Below are 16,463 nucleotides of genomic sequence, written 5' to 3'. Positions count from 1 at the left end.
GAGGTACCTGAATAATATCCAGATAGAAATGACAAAGAAACAGCTGGACATATGGATCTGAAGAAGTATCCTGATAATACTGTTTTTTAAGTGCATTAGAATCAAGAAACACATGCAAAAATAACTCTGTTGCTCTCTGTGTCTTCCTGCTGCATTATATAGGCCAGGTTAGTACATATTTCCCTCCATATTTTAAGAATAGAATTTATGATACCTGTCCATTAGTTACTTCCTGAAGGATGAAAATCTTCTAGATTTTGATTCATCATGTTATTCATTAGTATTATCTTCCACAAATATGTGTTGAGTGCCCATCGGGTGCACTGTGCAAATTATGCTATGCAATTTGATTGGAAGAATGAGGTCCCTAAGTGATAACAGTCATTGTCTTCAATAGTTGGCTTCATTTTTTCTTTACACCAATTTATTTTTCTATTATTCACCTTATTACATATTCTTTTTCTCAGCTGTCTCAAATCCTCTTTTGAATAAGAAGTACCAAAAGGAAAATACACAAACCATAAAGATTTGTAATCTTATGGGTAACACAGACATAGTTATTGCCAAAGCAGAAATACAAAAACAAAAAATTTTGTTCTTTTATTGGTATAATTTTTGTTGTGATATGGCAGAAAAATAAGTGACCAAAAGGACTTGGACATGAGCAACAAAAAGGAGATGCCAGGCAGAGAACAGATAATACAGGATAGAGAGAAGTTATTCTTCAGACTGACTCTACCAGGGCAATTCTTGGCACTTCCCTATAATTAATTATTCCCTGGTTTAGCAAAGAAAATATGAGACTATCTCAAATTTCCTCAGGGATAGACAACAATTTTCCATTTTATTAGCCCTGGAACAACACAAACAGAAGGTTTAGTGATAATGTTATATTCTATGCTTGAGGCTTGTTATCAGTGCATTATTTTGTCTGTTCTAAAAGATGGTATTTAGCTCAGCCAAGTGGCCAGAGGTCACTAAAACCCTTTTCTCTTAAAAAAAAAAAAAAAAAAGGAAAGACAGAGATCTTTTTTCACAGAGTAATTCATGTTAATTCATGGACCAATGGCCCTGAGATTCATTAATTAAATTAATTAGATTTCACAGCATTTACTCATGAAGCATGATGAAAAAAATTAGAAGGAAATAGAAGCACATACACTGCAGCATATGGTTTTGCCAGTGTTAGGCCCTTGAGTATTATTAAATGATAGCTTGACACAGTTCAGAATTAACAAAATCTGTTCTCTGACGGTGTGTATTTTCATAACTTAGGTAAATTATGTAAATTAACTTACATCAAAATGTGTGCTCTGTTGTCTGTAAGCATGGTTTCACAATTTATAACATAATAGTAGTTTCACTAAGCCATCAAACTATTTTTATAGGAAATTAAGTAATATAGTTCTATCATACTGGAAAATATGGCTAACAAATTTGGGACCTATTTAATATTTTGAGAATTTATAGGAAATTAAATATGATGAAATAGTAAACCCAACTGACGTCATACATTTGAGGACAACAGGTAAATCAAATCCTCATTCCTGTGGAATTTACTAAAGAGTTTTTTGTGGCCAAAAATGTATTGAACATGCTGCCTAAAACATCGTATGTGCAAATACAGTAAACCAGAATGACCTCATCCGATCTCTTGGCTTTAAATACCAGCCATAGGTTCATGATCTAAATTTCTGTGCGTTCATAGTCCCTGAGCTCAAATTTACCTACCTAACATCTTCATTTGCTTTCTCCATTTTAACATGTCTCAAAACAAACTCCTTTCTTCCCCAAACCCTTTTATTTCCCCCACCTTTTCCATCTTATCATACCTAATTAAATAGAAATTTTACCTTCCTTTCACTCACACCATTTGGCTCACATTGCATGAGAAATCCATTAGCAATCCTATCAACTCTACTTGAAAGATTTCCAAAATGTTACTGCCTTTCACCACTATGACCCTAGTGTAAATCATCTTGTATCTTTCCAGGGTGGCTGAATAGCATCTTGACCATTATCTGTTTCTACCCTTGTTTACTACACTTAGTTCTCATCTCAGCAGCCAACATAACATATAAAATATGAGTTACATCATATTCTACTCAAAGCGTCCATCTCACCCTCAGTAAAAATCCAAATCTCTATATCACATAGTCTTCCATTGTCTGGTCACCCCTTTGCCTTCCATCGATGGACTTTTCTGCTGTTTTCACCTCAGTCTTTCTGCTGCAGCTGAGAGACTCTTTGCTGTTCCTTGAACACACCATCATCCCACCCTGGCGTTTGCTTTTGCTGGCCCCGTTACTTGGAACATTTTTCCTTTTTATATCCACTTGATAACTTCTCCTATCATCTTCAAGTCTTTGATGAAATGTCATCTTTTCTTTAGTCAAGACTTCCCTGACCACCACATTTAAAACAGAAGCTTCAACCCCGAGCCTGGTGCTGTCTGTACTCCTTCCTTGTTTTAGTTTCCTCCATAGCACTTACTGTCATCTGATATGACTAAGGCACAATAAAATCTATTTGTAAACTATTTTATTTCTTGTGTATTTGTTTGCTTCTCTCCACAACCAAGTGGTTAGTGGGAACTATTGTCTATTTTATTCTCAGTAGCACTCCTAATGCCAAAAGCAGCATTTAACTTATGCAATCACACACTAAGCTGCTGCTGCTGCTAAGTGGCTTCAGTTGTGCCCGACTCTGTGCGACCCCATAGACGGCAGCCCACCAGGCTCCTCTGTCCCTGGGATTCTCCAAGCAAGAATACTGGAGTGGGTTGCCATTTCCTTCTCCAACACACTAATCATTCTTTGAATAAAAGAACTAAGCATATAAACGTGGTCAGATACTATAGGAAAAAACTTTAACTCTCCAAAGAAATTTATTTAGATACCTGATAAGTTATGATGTCATTAATTTGGGAAATATACTTGTTTCTCTTATCACAGTTGAGGAGAACCTTGTCGAATGTGCCTCACTATCTCCAGGTCTTTCTATTCAAAGCCCTTTCTTTCCCTTCCAAATCTGAAGCTGCTCCAGGACCAGCCCTGCTGAGGATTAGCCAGGATATCTGTTCCCAGGGTGGGGAGTGCTCAGCAGACAGTGTAGGTAAAGAGTGAATTTCCAGTGTTAATGTGGTCTGCGGCATGTTACAGTCAAGAGCTCACACCAACCTTTGCTCAGCGACACTTACTCTCCTCCAGAGCAGGGCCATGACTCAGGTCTACTCCTGCCTGAGTCTCTGATCCAGTTTCCCTTTCTTTGGGATAAGGTCCCTATGTTTCTCCTCTTTTTGAATCCATTCATCTCCAAGAATGTAAGGTTAAGTGTACTTTAAGGACCTGCTACTGGAGCTCCTCAAATTATCTCTTTCCTTTTAGAATTCTTGCCTGATAAATCCTGGAGCCAAACCAGAATTTAAGACATTGTTTAACTGAGCTCCTTTCACTAATCGTGGATGAACTGATGCTGTACATTCTCCTGTAAAATGACAGCATGGTTTCTATTGATATTATGCCTGTGTGGGTTGGCTGCCTCCACTTGGTATAATGTTAGCCAAAATTCAGATGTTCCTTTTCACCCACCTGTTTAGTTCAAGTGTATGTGATTTAACTTTATTATTTATTATTTTAACTTATTACCTAAATCAATGATGTAATTTTTAAAAGAGAAGTTTCATTTCTATAAAGATATATTGTGTTTTGGACAGATTAGAAAAAGTTAACTTCAATGATAATTATATATAGTCAATTATATATACTATCTCTCAGAGTAGAGGAATATAAAAATGAAGAGGAAATTACAAAATTATAATAATTTGAATAAAATCATTATTTTAAAGAGTTTGGCATTCCGATTGTTTTTGTTCTAATACATTGAAATGGAAAATTACAGTTGATTCATTATGATTCAGTTCAGTTCAGTTCAGTCGCTCAGTCGTGTCCGACTCTTTGCGACCCCATGAATCGCAGCACGCCAGGCCTCCCTGTCCATCACCATCTCCCAGAGTTCACCCAAACTCGCGTCCATTGAGTCTGTGATGCCATCCAGCCATCTCATCCTCTGTCGTCCCCTTCTCCTCCTGCCCCCAATCCCTCCCAGCATCAGAGTCTTTTCCAATGAGTCAGTTCTTTGCATGAGGTGGCCAAAGTACTGGAGTTTCAGCTTTAGCATCATTCCTTCCAAAGAATACCCTGGGCTGATCTCCTTTAGAATACAAGGCAAATGATGTATATATCTCTAGTCAACAGAGTGATAATCAAATAGTTCTGACCTTACATCAAAAAATTGTCCAATTACTATGCAGTTGTATGATATTAGCAGTCATATTACATGCCATGATTAGCTGATTGGTATCAATCATATACTAGGTTCTTTGCATGCTTCTTCAGCTTCATTAGCTGGCAAAAACTGAAAAGAGCTGCAGTGTCCTGAGATCTAGATTTTATCAGATCCTTTAGCAGTCATTCAGTAACTTCTTCCAGTTAACTCAATTCACTTCATTCTTGGAAGCTGATCTGGAACTTCATCATTAGTGGCAAATCCACAGAAGAGCAAACTGACTGTATAAGATATCTCTGCCAGAGATGCCTGAACAGATCAGTGATATTCACCTCAAATAGTTCTGACCTTGAACCATCAGCAAAAACTTGTGCCTGCAATGATAGTTTCTTTCATCTTGTTGCAGTCAGGTGGTCTAGCTGAGGTATTTTAATTTCCCTTTCTAGCTGACTTTTTACTCTAACCAACAACTGGTCTTAATAGCATTAGAAACAAAGGTCTCTACACTTAATGTTTTCTAATTTGTCTTTTTATCTTGCATCCCCAACTAGATTATATAATTCTTTAGGAGAGAGTCCTCATAATAGATCTTATATTTTCTTCCTGATTAGTTATTTGCAAGCTGTCCAATAAAGAGTAGGTTGAATGATCTTGAGTTGGACTAATTTTTAGTCTGTTGGATGCTCGTGGTCTGTATGTTTTCCATAAACCCTTATCCACAGTATCACATTACAATTGCTCTCATTTCTTCTCTTGAAGAAGTCTTCAAGAGAATATAGTTCCATGCTTGGATTTTTCCAATTATTTAATCTGAATCCATACTATATTACTACAATGGCAATTGGATCTCCTGAAAAGTTTCACAGTGCAAATAGATTTAAAATAAGGGCTGAGTATTACATTCTATAAACTATCTCTGTTGGCTTCAGCTTACAAATAATCACCATATGATATCAGGACAATAAAACAAAAAAGCTATTCAAACTATTCTCATTGCTTTGGATCCCAAATGTTGTTAATTGCCGGTGCTTATATATTTACATGATAGTGCTCTTATTTCAAAAATCTTGGCCAACAAGATTTACTTGAGTTTTAACCACAATATGTCTTTGGAAGCAATGTAGTGCTTGTTATTTAATGCAAAAAGTATCTAGTCAGAATTTCAAAATATAAGCTGTTGAATAAAATAGCACCATTTACTTTCAAAACAGGGACAGTATTTCAATGGAAGGACATAGGCTGTTCTATGAACAACAAAATGACCTTTAGGCGACATACATATAATAAATGTTCACACTTGGCATTATGTGGAGATGGCAGTAGTCATCTCTTATAAATAATGTGTGAAAACCAGTAGGACAGTTAAAGAAACACCTCCAGCTTGTTCATGGCATGAGACCAAAGTTCAGCTTTATGGGTATTATGTTTTTGACAAAACACCCAGTCTTACATCAGACACAAATTTCTCATTTCCTGAACAAGGAACTCTATTAATGTAAAGCATATGCTAAGTAAACTGTAAGATTCATATAAGACACTGTATTTAAGATAAGAGCTGTATTTATTGTGGATTTAAAAATGACATTGTTGTACATGTACTTGCTTTAAAAGTTAAAAAAAAAGAGCTGGAAAAATAAACTGATCAAATGCTCAATGCATCCAAGTACATTGAGTGGAAGTATGAATCATATTATAGGGTCACTTTCCTTTGCATCTTGAGGACTAATGTCAAGTGGAGTAAGAAATAGGCAAAATTTTTCTTACATTGTTTCAGTTAACAGATTTAAACAAGCCTTGGCTGTGATTTTTGAAGCAAAGGGTAATTAAAATCAAACTACTTGGTGGAAAAAAAAAAGAGACTAGGGATTATTGCAGTGTTGGGAAAATTTGGTATTATCAGTTCAGTTCAGTTGATCAGTTGTGTCTGACTCTTTGTGACCCCATGGACTGCAGCATGTTAGGCTTCCCAGCTCATCACCAACACTTGCAGCCTACTCAAACTCATGTCCATCGAGTCAGTGATGCCATTCAATCATCTCATCCTCTGTTGTCCCCTTCTCCTTCTGCCTGCAATCTTTCCCAGCATCAGGGTCTTCTCCAATGAGACAGTCCTTCGCATCAGGTGGCCAAAGTATTGGAGCTTCAGCTTCAGTATCAGTCCTTCCAATGAACATTCAGGACTGATTTCCTTTATGATTGACTGGTTTGATCTCCTTGCAATCCAAGGTATTATATTATAAATTAAGGTATTGGTATTGTAAATTAACTTTTAATTAATGGAAGACAAAATAATAAAAGGTTGATTTTTCTATATGCAAAATTGATAACAAAATATGTCTAATATGATTTATGTCCAGTAGATTCCTTAACTCTCAAATATTATTTTTGCAACTCCATTTGAATAATTTCAAATGATACTCATCAGATAAACACTTATGGCCAAAAAAAGTCAATATTTTGAGCTAGCATCAAAAAGGATGTATGTTGGTGTAGTTTGTTTGTTTTATATATAAATAAGAGAAAGTAAAAATGATAATAATGAAAACTGCACACTCACAGTTTCATATTTTATACTTGTTTTTCCTCTATTCCAAAAGGTAGGTATATACAGTGAATAAAAACTTATTTAATTGTTTTTTACTCTCTCTATATTTTGATCAGTTAGCAAGGTGTCAAAAAAATTGTTGATGCTGAGTTTCTGTTATTTTCTCTCTGAAGTGTAGTGCTCAAAGAAATACATAATTTGAGTTTGTGAAGAAAGTTTTTTTTTTTTTTTTAAGGGCTAACTTCTTTCTTTTGTATACCCTTTAGAAGTACATTTTAAAATTTAACGAAAGAAGTAGAGAGGATAAAACCATCATGACATAAAGCCTTTTAGAAATTAATAATGTTCTTTATTAATAATGATATGATGACCTGCCATGCTATCATTCCATTGTTTGATTATTCTCCAGCGACAAAGAAACTGTTGGTCTTTGTCCTAACTCAGCACAATGCCTCTAGTTTTGCCATAGAAAGCTCCATAAATTTACCTGCTTTGAAGCAAAGCAGTTTTAGTGTTAACTTCGCAGAGGGCAGCCAGATAACCTTTAAGAATGTTTGAAACACAAAGGCCACTCAGCTGTCCCAGCAAAAAATTTAAACTATGATAAAGGCACTTTCCTGGTGGCTCAGATGGTAAAGAATCTGCCTGCAATGCAGGAAACCCAGGTTCGATCCCTGCGTTGGGAAGATCCTCTGCCGAAGGGAATGGCAAGAAATCTATGGACAGAGGCTACAGTCCACGGTGTCACAAAAAGTCCGACAGAGCTAAGGGACTAACACTCCCATTCTTTTTTTTCACAAAGGTACTACATTGACCCATAATGCTAAAGGTGCTCACTAAATAGACTCACACTAAGCCATAGACAAAGCCAGTGAGAAGAATATGTGAGAGCTTGAGTGTGGGGTCCCAAGTTTAATGTCAACTCTTTTCTAGTGGGTTTACTGAGGCTAGGAGAAAAGCAGGTATCTACCAAAACCACCACAACAAAAAACCCCAAACACCCCCAAAACATACAGCTACTCTAGTAGAAGTTATGTGTTTAGTAATCCAGTCCAGATATTTGTCATTTCCTCTAATAGGATCTTAAATAGGTGACCCAAATGGTTTATGTTTCATCTACCAGATGTGAGCATGAAAGTATTTTTAATTTATGTTGTATTACTATATTTAAATATCATTCTTTGAAATTGAAAATGGAATACTAGTATTATTAATATTTCCCTCATTCTCTTATTTATTTAGTAAATAGCCTGCTTTGTTCAGAAAAGTGTTTTAAATTGCTTGCTTTTCTGGAATTATTCTTAATCCCATTCTCTGAGATTTCTATGCTGTAAAATATCTTAACATGAGGTCAGCAGTGTGTCTTTAGGTTCTAGTTTTAGAGGAAGATATCACTTTCTCATTATCTTAGAGTATTATTTTATCTAGTTTGGAATAATAACTGAGTTTATTAAGATACAGTTTTTCAGGTTGCCATTTATTCTATCAGGTTTTTCTGTTGGTTCCTCAAAGTGTAAATACAGAAAAGTGCTACAAAAAAGAAAAGAACACCATTAAGAGTAATTCATTGAACCATCAGCTTGCAAAGCAACAGAAAGCTTTAATATATTCAGTTTTTCTCACTTCAAATGTAGCACAGTCTTTAAAAACTCTGCTAAAATTTTGCATGTGTATGAAGAGAAATGAATATATAATTTTCTGAAGGCTTTTCTAGGGCAAGATTGTAGAAATTAACACATGAGGTTGAGAGAGAGACTGAACTAAATTTAGGGCCAAATTAAGCTATCCTGGAAGCAAAAAACCCCCGGAAATCCTAAAACTTATGAATAACTAATGCTGACTTCCTTCTCTCTGCTGAGTGGATTGTCAGATTTTTTGTTCTTCTTTTTTTGGCTATGCTATGCAGCAGCAGGGATCTTAGTTCCCCAATCAGGGATCAAACCTGTGCCCCCTGCACTGGGAGCCTGGAGTCTTAACCACTGGATGGCCAGGGGAGTCTTGATTGTCACATTTTCTCACTGAGTTATCCTCATTCACTGCTTGGATCATCCAGTCAGTGAGTGGCCCTACCCTGTATTCCACATTCCACAGCAACAACTTTATAATGAGTTTAGTCCAGCCTCTTAGCATTTCGAGACCATTTTTTTCTTTAAGTTCTCTCTGCCTCCAAAGTCTTCAGGGTCTTATCTGGCCTGCACACACAACAGTTTATTTATCCTTAAATACTATTATGTCACTGTTGACTTCCCATGGGCTAAAGCACAACCCTTTTCAGCTTTACCCTGACCAACCCGGGAAAGCATAACTCCCATATTTGCAGTCTTATAGACACTACATTTTATTATTTTTAAGAAATTTTATTTTTATACTGTTATTTTGGCTAAGATTTTTCTTTAACTTTTTATTTTGTTTTGGGGTAGGCCAATTAACATTTATGATAGTTTCAGATGAACATTGAAAAGACTCAGCCATAACAGATACATGTATCCATTCTCCCCCAAATTAAAATTTTTAGAGGTTGCTTTATATTTATAAAGATTACTTTACATTTACAGTTATTACAAAATACTGGCTATAGTCCCCACTTTGTACAATACATCTTTGAGCTTATCTTATACTCAGCAGTTTGGGCCTACCTCCCCCCTCACCACAGGTAACCACTACTTTGCTTTCTATATCTGTGGAGTCTGTTTCTTTTTTGTTATATTCACTAGTTTGCTGTATTATTTTAGATTCCACATATAAATGATATCATTCAGTATTTATCTTTTTCTCTCTGACTTACTTCACTTAGCATAATGATCTCCATGCCAAACAGCCCATTTGCAATAGTCTTCCTAGTCTTTTTTGTTATTTATGTGAATTTCATCCCTTTAATCGGAGAAGGCAATGGCAACCCACTCCAGTACTCTTGCCTGGAAAATCCCATGGACGGAGGAGCCTGGTAGGCTGCAGTCCATGGGGTCGCTAAGAGTTGGACACGACTGAGCGACTTCCCTTTCACTTTTCACTTTCCTGCATTGGAGAAGGAAATGGCAACCCACTCCAGTGTTCTTGCCTGGAGAATCCCAGGGATGGCGGAGCCTGGTGGGCTGCCGTCTATGGGGTCGCACAGAGTTGGACACGACTGAAGCGACTTAGCAGCAGCAGCAGCATCCCTTTAATATCAATTGATCACAGTAGCTAATCATAATATCTCCTGATGAAGAACATCTAGAGCCTTAGTATTTATATTATGTAGACTTATCTTTACATGTATATTTATACCTCATGAGGACTACAGCTTTCATAGAAAACATCAATAGCAAAGTAACCTATATGAAGGTACCCTACCTCTCCCTTTTTAGAAATGTAAATAAAGCATGTGTGTATAGTCATACATACATATATATATATCATATATTTACCATCATGTATTTAAATTTTCAAACTTTTTCAAATTTTTATTGATTGTAGTTTCTACTACGTGCAAGACACTGTGCTAAATAAACATGTCATATCCTCAAGGAACACTAGCTAGTGATAGTCATAAATATGCAAGTGAATAATTTAAAGCAGAATGAAATTTACATAATTACAGCTTCGTATAATGAAAAGTGATTGACTAGGACAAAATGTTTTGATAAATTGGGGGAGTCATAAAACTTACTATTTAACAATGATCAATAAGCATTTTACATGTGACTAAATAAAAGATTATTGTTTAATTGTATTCCATCTTCAAAACACATCTTTGAATTAGGTATATCATTATCCCATTTTATCGATGGGGCAACAGGTGCTCAAGAAGACTAAGCTACTTTTCCTAAGTCATTCTATCACTAGGTGTCAAGGAAGGTCAAGAAAGCATTTAAAACATCCTTTAATCTTCTGCTGAGATGTAAAGAATATAATGTAAGCTAGAAAAAAGCACTCCAGGTAGAGGCACCATCATGTGCTAAAACACAGGAACTTTACTTATATAATTAAAAATATATGTATATGTTGCAGTTTAAAAGTGTTCAGAATTTCAAGATACTGTGCTATTTCATCACCTAATCTCTCTCAGCTCCAAGGCCACCAGCCTGTTTTCTGTGCTGTGAAGCATGCAAACATTTGACTCCCCTGCCAGCTGACTTCTTCTTAGGAGGAAGCAGGAGAACGAGAATGGAAGGCAGGACGAGGGCAGAGGGGATGACTTTTCTGCTTATACTTCATGTCAACTTCTCAAGGCAACAAAGGTCAACCACGATTTCAGCCTCTAGTTTTCTTTTCATCACCAGCCTCTGTGTGATCACCTCCTCAGAGGTGCCTACACTAACTCACAGCGCCCCCTGGTGGTCTGAGCACCAGCTACATGGCTTCACCTATAGAATGACGGGTACCACTTATCGCGACCTGCCATCCAGACTATATTCTGGGAACCCCGCCTCTTTCCTTTTGTTCCCCCAGCTCTGATGTGGCAGCTGCTTCCTGCAGTTATTAATTTATGGACTATTTTAGCACCCCTTCCTTGATATTTCAGCCTTTGAACATCGGGTGGCCAATTTCCTGCCTGAAATGTCTACTAGAGTTTCAGTTTTCCTGACTGTATCTTGATAGATACAGATCCCTTTATATCGGTGTGTCTTTAATAATCACTTGACACAAATGTCATATCCTCTTTATTGTCTACCTACCAGGCTCTCCTTTTCTTCTTCTATTAGCGGAAATCCAACTTTACTTTTATACCTGTAGCCATGCTGGGCTCCTCTGTAGATCCAGGGTGGAAACATGAATTCCCTGAGTTAGACCTGCCATAGAATACAACTTTGATGTGAGGGGGTCTATGATGGGGGTTCCAGAAGGAGATTTATCTCACTATGAATACTGAAAGAAACACCTTCTCTTCAAGCTGTTTAAATATTTTTTTCCTGAGACTAGGAAAGATTGAAGCTAGTGTGCCATTTCTTGTTGAAATGAACAAAAGCAGTTGGCACTTTGAGGAGACTAGGAAGAACCTAGGCATTTGATAGCACCACTGGGTCACAGAATCCATTTTTTGCAAATCAAATGTTTGCAATTGCTAAATTTGTCTATTATGTAAAATGAAACATTTTCATTGTTGGTTAAAACACTTTTGGTCAAGCTGCCTACTCCTTGCTATAACAATCCTAAATTATAGAGGATATTTCTTTATATAGATTTACATATAGATATAGACACAGATCCCTGGAGAAGGAAATGGCAATCCACTCCAGTACTATTGCCTGGAAAATCTCATGGACAGAGGAGCCTGGTAGGCTACAGTCCATGGTGGCAAAGAGTCGGACACGACTGAGAAACTTCACTTTCACTTTCATAGATACAGATAGGTACATGGGCTTCCCAGGTGGCTCAGTGGTAAAGAATCCGCCTGCAATGCAGGATATGCAGGTGTGATCCCTGGATGGGAAAGATCCCCTGGAGAAGGAAATGGCAACCCACTCCAGTATTTTTGCCTGGGAAATCCTATGGACAGGGAAATCTGGTGGGCTGCAGTCAATGGGGTTGCAAAGAGTTGGACATGACTGAGCAAATAAACTACAACAACAGATTGATACATGCATATATACAGATACACGTCTATGTATGTACAGTATGTATGCAATATATATACACACATAAATGCATATTCTTTGCTGTTACATATTTTAATAGCTAAGACTAATGATACCACTTACTAGCTATTTACTGATGGCTTAATAAATATGTTTTTGCCTTTGGCCTATGTAATATTTTTTTCGTATAATGAAAGGCAAGGTATATCTTCAAACAGAGGAGGTAATATAAAGTGACTAACCATGGAGAATAAAAGCTAGAAAGGTAGAATGAGTAATACTCACAAATTCTAAAGTAATAGACAAATGGTTTCACTGTCACTGAAAGGGCTTCCAAAGAGAGTTATGAATATTATATTATATTGACTTATATGCAATTTTAAGGATCATTTTAGTGAGTCCCCTTGCCGAGTACCTCCTCAGATCTGGGAACTGTCTTAGGTGACACAGGAGAAGAGGGAAAAGCATAGGTTGCAAGGCCTTCCCATCCAGGCTTGTTTATTTCTGAATGCTCTCACTGAGGACTCAGTTCTGCTTTCATGGAGATTTTTATGCTAGATGTGCAGGATAGAATGCAGTGACTAGGAAGACCTGAGATTTCTGGTGAGTCTGTTAAATAAATAATACTAGTTTTTCAGCCTCCTTACTGCTTTCATCTTAGGATCTGCAACACTCTAAAATACTAGTCAAACTTCAGAACGCCCCTGTGCTGTGCTTATGGGTGTTCTTACTCTGAGATTTACTGAGGAGCAAACTGATAGATCATAGGCTTCCTGGAAAGTCACCTGGAAAATGCAGATCAGACCAAGGAGCAGCCTTTTTGCCATAACAAGTAGTCATGTTTTTGCTACAGGACTGCAAGATGGACTGGATGAAAGCATCACATATGTGGAGAGGCAGAGTAGTGTGAGGTATTTGAAAACGTAAAAGCTGATCTTTAGGGGAAAAAAAATAAAAAGCTAATGACTAGCAGATACATGGTAGAGATAGCTCTGGATACTTGAAAGGGAGAGCTGATATTTTTTGACCTTGATTGCTGCTGCTGCTGCTAAGTCACTTCAGTCGTGTCCGACTCTGTGCGACCCCATAGACGGCAGCCCACCAGGCTCCCCCATCCCTGGATTCTCCAGGCAAGAACACTGGAGTGGGTTGCCATTTCCTTCTCCGATGCAGGAAAGTGAAAAATGAAAGTGAAATCGCTTAGTAGTGCCCAACACTTAGCGACCGCATGGACTGCAGCCTACCAGGCTCCTCCGTCCATGGGATTTTCCAGGCAAGAGTCCTGGAGTGGGGTGCTATTACCTTCTCCTGAATGCTGAGTAGACTTAAAACAAAAACAAAAACAAAGCTTTCTTTGGTCCATTTTTGCCAACTAACACTCTATATACTTAGTCACATAAGCCACATACCTAATTCCTAAGGGAATTACAACCTTTATATCATTAGTTCAAGTTTAGAAAAAAAGAAAGAGAAAGCAGTCTAAATGGAGACACAGAAAGGATTCAGCAGAATGAAAAAAAAAAAAAAAACTGAACATCACTGAGAAATGAGTCCTATTAATAATGGTTTTAAACATAAGTTAGTGAGAAAATACTTTTGATTGTTTCCAACCAAGACAGACCTCTAGACCATGAATAAAAATAATGTTTAGGGACAACCACTCATTCTTGGAATCAACTTTTGAGTTTCCAGTAGACCTTCCCACACTTTGGCTTCCTCAGTTGTTCACTGCTCAGTATACTCAGCATTTTCCCAGCCTCATTGCTTTGACATCCATATGGACTAGCTTTCTGGTTCACAGTTTGGCTCCTTTTCCTTGGTTCTGGCAACTTCCACTTTGGTTTGCCTCCAAAAATGATCACTGCTTATATTCCACAACTGCCTACACATGTGTACAGCACCCATTCATTTATTTCTTTACAAAATCTAAATTTGGTGAGTGCAACCAGATACCAAGGACTATGATAAGTGGTGGAGAACAGTTGTGAGCAAGGCTCTGATTTTCTGGAGTTTACATGTTAAGGGGAATGGACTGAAGCATTAAAAATTATTCAAGTAAAAAATTGTTAGTATAAATGTAGGACTGCAAGGAGATCAAACCAGTCCATCCTAAAGGAGATCAACCCTGAATATTCATTGGAAGGACTGATGCTGAAGCTGAAGCTCCAATACTTTGGCCACCTGATGAGAAGAGCTAACTCACTGCAAAAGACCCTGATGCTGGGAAAGATTGAAGGCAGGAGGAGAAGGCAGTGACAGAGGATGAGATGGTTGGATGGCATCATCAACTCAATGGATATGAGTGTGAGCAAACTCCGGGAGATGATGAAAGACAGGGAAGCCTGGTGTGCTGCAGCAGTCCGTGGGGTCTCAAAGAGTTGAACACAGCTTAGTGACTGAACAACAACAACACATATTGTGTAGGAAAAGCATGTATTAGCAAATAACAAGGTTTATTGTCTAGAGTTTCAGGAACATTATCCCAGGAGTGATTTCCAGACTAATCTCATGACTTGAATATGCAGCAGGTAGAGTAGCGACTATTCCTGAGTAGGACACTTTGTGCAAAACTCTGAGTTGGGAAGGATCTGTTCTGAGGTATGAGAACTGGCCAATGACAGTGGAGCAGATGATCATGAAACAGTGATACAGGAAGGTTTATTGGACAAAGGCGTGAGTGGCAAAAGAAAATATGAAGAAAAGAGATAGATTCAACTGCTGTGTACACCATGGTGACATCTAAGGAGGGAGAATGAAGGGCGAAAGGGGTCTAGCATGACTCCAACTTTCTAGATGCTGAAAGGACCTTGGCAGTTGGCCTGATGTGCAGCAGATCCATGATGAGCAGGAAATAGGTGCCCAACCTACTCTAGCAAGAGGAATCAATCTGTAGCAACATGGCTCTCCTTGTCTTATGTCTGTGAAGGTGTGTGGGTACATTTATGCATCCATGAGTGCCTATGTGTATATATGGTGTGTGTTCATGGTGTGGAAATAAAAAAAATGGCAGTGGTCACAGTAGGTGGTTTTTGATTGCAGGGGAGGGGGATAGTCTCAGTAAACAAAATGTGAATGAGATCCATAGTCTTGAAGTAAAAATAAAAATGGAGTGGAATGGGACCATGAATTAGATCCTACAGGCAGAGTTGTCCTTGGAAGAACATGTGATAGGCAGCTTAGACAAACTGCTGGTTATTAATACAAAAGTGACACCCTTGTGCATACACAGAAGTACACGACTGTAAGTGGTCTTTGATATAATTAAAGGCAGAGCATTAATTACTGAGTATTATATGTAGAGAGAGCCATCATTTGATGAATATTTTATTGCAATTATAGTGGTATTATTATTCTGGCAATAAATGAAAATTAAATGTGCTATAAATGTTCTACAAATTAACAAATGGTTTTATATACAGTATAAGCAGTTATTGATGGATAGCCACTATTTTCAAATTTTAAACATTTCAAATCAAATTCATTAAAGTATTTTAATTGATTCAAAAATAATTTCCATAATGATATTTCAGATAAGGTTTACATAATCAGTATTTTCATGAGAATACAATGTTTAAAAGCCAAATATATAACATTAAACTTTTATTGCAGACCAAAAATGAATTCAAACTTATCTCTTACAAATTATATTTTCCCTTAATGTCAAATAAAATAATGTTGAACTAAATACTACCTTTCCATGAAAAGAAACAACAAAAATAAAATAAGGACTTGAGCCAAGGAAGAATCTAAAAGTTTAAGGCACAGAACAGTCAGAGGTGATTTTAGCATTAACTGAGTGTTCTTGCCTGGAGAATCCCAGGGATGGGGGAGCCTGGTGGGCTTCCGTCCATGGGGTCGCAGAGAGTCGGACACGACTGAAGCGACTTAGCAGCAGCAGCAGCAGTGCAGTCTCTAAAAGTGACACACAGCTGTTTAAAGACTGAAACATGCTTTTGCCGGATGTGATATTGCAATTCTAAAGGAATGCTGACAAGGTTTGGCTTCTAAACTGTCTAAACATAGCCTAAAAATGCAGATTGTTGCTACTCTCTCAGCCCTCCACAGTTTAGATA

The 16,463-nt window shown here is 37.4% G+C and overlaps 1 protein-coding gene across 2 annotated transcripts in view; it reads right to left on the bottom strand.

The window, feature by feature from the left end:
- GPC5 (glypican 5) overlaps positions 1-16,463 on the bottom strand; it is a 1,566,851-nt gene that overhangs the window by 189,266 nt on the left and 1,361,122 nt on the right. The window lies entirely within an intron of this gene.

This window comes from Bos javanicus, chromosome 12 (genome assembly GCF_032452875.1).
Source record: "Bos javanicus breed banteng chromosome 12, ARS-OSU_banteng_1.0, whole genome shotgun sequence".
In the NCBI taxonomy this organism is placed as follows: domain Eukaryota; kingdom Metazoa; phylum Chordata; class Mammalia; order Artiodactyla; family Bovidae; genus Bos; species Bos javanicus.
The sequence above is the reverse complement of the archived record's forward strand: the minus strand, read 5'-3'. Positions and strand labels throughout refer to the sequence as shown.